This window comes from Camelina sativa, chromosome 15 (assembly GCF_000633955.1).
Source record: "Camelina sativa cultivar DH55 chromosome 15, Cs, whole genome shotgun sequence".
NCBI classification, from domain to species: Eukaryota; Viridiplantae; Streptophyta; class Magnoliopsida; order Brassicales; family Brassicaceae; genus Camelina; species Camelina sativa.
Window position 1 is genome coordinate 24,638,432 of NC_025699.1, and position 3,486 is coordinate 24,641,917.

A 3,486-nucleotide genomic window follows, 5' to 3' on the forward strand; every position below is an offset into this window, starting at 1 on the left:
GTTAACCACATCGGTTAACCGAACTCGTTAAATCGCGTGTGTGTTCTCATTGCTTTACTTCTCTTCTTCTCTTCTTTCTGATCAAAGAAGATCTCAATCGGCGTATTCATTCTTAACAAATTGGTATCAGAGCAAGGTTTAGGCTTCGTCTGTCAGATCTGTTAAGAAAGATGACAAATACGAAACTCAAGGTGGCTGTGTTCGACGGATCTGGTGACTTCTCTCTTTGGAAGACACGGATGCTCGCTCACCTAAGGATCCTAGGTCTTAAGGATGTTCTAAAGGAGCAAGAGCCATTTGCTCCTTTGACGGAGGCAGAAGAAGGCGATTCGGAGAAGAAGAAGAAACGAATCAAAGATGAAAAGTCAAGAAGGGAGCTGTGTGAGAAGGCGTTGGACATTATTTTCTTAAACGTCGGTGACAAGGTTCTAAGGAAGATCGATCAGTGTACGACGGCAGCAGAAGCATGGTCTATGCTTGAGAGGTTGTATCTGGTAAAGTCTTTACCAAATCGAGTTTATCTTCAGCTCAAGGTATACAACTATAGGATGCAGGAATCTAAGAGTCTGGATGATAACATTGATGAGTTCTTGAAGATGATTTCAGATCTGAACAACCTTCAGATTCAAGTTCCTGATGAGGTTCAAGCTATTCTAATCTTGAGTTCTTTACCGGAGAAGTATGACATGTTGAAGGAGACTCTCAAGTATGGTCGAGATGGAATCAAGATGGAGGATGTTATCAGTGCTGCTAAGTCCAAGGAATTGGAGCTTCAGGATGAATCTGGTGGCTCAAATCAGGTTGGCGAAGGTTTGTATGTTCGCGGAAAGGGATTTGCAAGAAGTTCTACATATCAAACTGATCAAGGAAGCAATACTGGTGGATCAAGATTTGAATCCAAAGAGGGAAAGAAGGTTTGCTGGGTTTGTGGTAAGGAAGGACACTTTAAGAGGCAGTGTTACAAATGGATTGAGAGGAACAAGTCCAAAGGTCAAGGAAATGATTCTGGTGAAGCTGCGATGGTTAAGGATGATGCCAAGGATCTTGTTGGCTTAGTGGCATCTGAAGTTAATTTGACCATGGGGGAGATAACAGAGGATGAGTGGATCATGGATACTGCCTGTTCGTTTCATATGACATCAAGAAGGGATGTGTTCGTTGAGTTAAAGGAGGGGTCCTACGGCAAAGTTCGAATGGCTAATAACTCTTACTGTGAAGTTAAGGGAATTGGTTCTGTTAGGTTTAAAAATTCGGATGGATCTACTTTTCTGTTGCATGAGGTCAGATACATGCCTGATATCTCAAGGAATTTGATTTCAGTTGGTTCTCTCGAAGCCAAAGGATGTGAGTTCAGAGGTGGCAGAGGTGTTATGAGAGTAGTCAAGGGCGACACTGTCTTTATGAAAGGAGTTAGGCGTCAGTCTCTTTACATTTTTCAGGGGAGCGCAAGAGTTTCAGAGGTTTGTACCGTTGAACGCAGTACGACTGCAGAAGAGGTTAAAGTTGACAACAAGGCCAGATTGTGGCACAATAGGTTGGGACACATCGGTCAGAAGGGTCTTCAGGTTCTAGAGGAAAAGGGCTGCTTGGAGGGTTGCAAGTCTACGGAGATAGGGTTTTGTGAGGATTGTGTTATTGGTAAAACACACAAAGTCAGTTTTGGACCGGCTCAACATGTCACTAAAGAAAAACTCGACTATGTTCACTCTGATCTTTGGGGGTCTCCCAATGTTCCATTGAGCTTAGGTCGGTGTCAGTACTTCATTTCGTTCACGGATGATTTCTCTCGGAAGGTGTGGATTTATTTTCTGCGTTTCAAAGATGAGGCTTTCAAAAGCTTTGTTAGCTGGAAGAAAATGGTTGAGACACAGTCAGAGCGTAAGGTAAAGAAGCTTCGAACTGATAATGGTCTTGAATTCTGTAATCATCAGTTCGATAGCTTCTGCAAGGATGAAGGTATTGTCAGGCATAGGACTTGTACCTACACTCCACAGCAAAACGGAGTTGCTGAGAGACTTAATCGAACAATTATGAATAAAGTGAGGAGTATGTTGAGCGAGAGTGGTCTTGGTCAGAGATTTTGGGCTGAAGCTGCTTCTACGGCAGTGTATCTGATAAACANGCAAGTCTACGGAGATAGGGTTTTGTGAGGATTGTGTTATTGGTAAAACACACAAAGTCAGTTTTGGACCGGCTCAACATGTCACTAAAGAAAAACTCGACTATGTTCACTCTGATCTTTGGGGGTCTCCCAATGTTCCATTGAGCTTAGGTCGGTGTCAGTACTTCATTTCGTTCACGGATGATTTCTCTCGGAAGGTGTGGATTTATTTTCTGCGTTTCAAAGATGAGGCTTTCAAAAGCTTTGTTAGCTGGAAGAAAATGGTTGAGACACAGTCAGAGCGTAAGGTAAAGAAGCTTCGAACTGATAATGGTCTTGAATTCTGTAATCATCAGTTCGATAGCTTCTGCAAGGATGAAGGTATTGTCAGGCATAGGACTTGTACCTACACTCCACAGCAAAACGGAGTTGCTGAGAGACTTAATCGAACAATTATGAATAAAGTGAGGAGTATGTTGAGCGAGAGTGGTCTTGGTCAGAGATTTTGGGCTGAAGCTGCTTCTACGGCAGTGTATCTGATAAACAGGTCTCCATCTTCTGCTATTGACTTCAGGGTTCCTGAAGAGATGTGGACTTCAGCAATGCCAGCTTTGAATGGTTTGAAGAGATTCGGTTGTTTGGCATACATTCACTCGAATGAAGGAAAGCTTGAGCCTCGTGCTAAAAAGGGAATTTTTACTGGCTATCCGGAAGGTGTCAAAGGCTTCAAAATATGGCTTCTAGAGGATAAGAAGTGTGTCATCAGTCGGAATGTGGTGTTCAGGGAAGACGTCATGTACAAGGAAGTTGGACATAGTCAGCAGACAGGTAGTGAGTTTTTCCCTTTAAGTACTAATGATCTTTCTAGTTTTGATTTTGCAGGTAAACATAGGGATATCTCAGATGTTTCTCAAGGTGGAGATGTTTCAGACATTCCAGTTCAGGTAGCTGACAGTCAAGGGAATGCTTCTGGAGGACTCAGTAACTATCAGTTAGCTCGGGATAGACCTAGAAGGCAGACTAAGGCTCCAGTCAGGTTTCGGGATTATGATGTAGGAACAGAGGACGAGGATCTCACCGCTTATGTTTGCTGTATTGCTGAAGACAGTGGTAACTCAGAACCATCAAATTTTGTTGAAGCCATGAACAGTCCGGACAGTGACAAATGGTTAGGAGCTGCTAATGAGGAAATGGATTCTCAAAGGAAGAATGGTACCTGGGATTTGGTCGATAAGCCTCCGGGGCAGAATGTTATCAGTTGCAAATGGATATTCAAAAGAAAGGCTGGAATTGCTGGAGTTGAGGATCCTCGCTTCAAAGCTAGGTTGGTGGCGAGAGGGTTTTCTCAAAAGGAGGGCATTGATTATCAAGAAATTTTTGCTCCT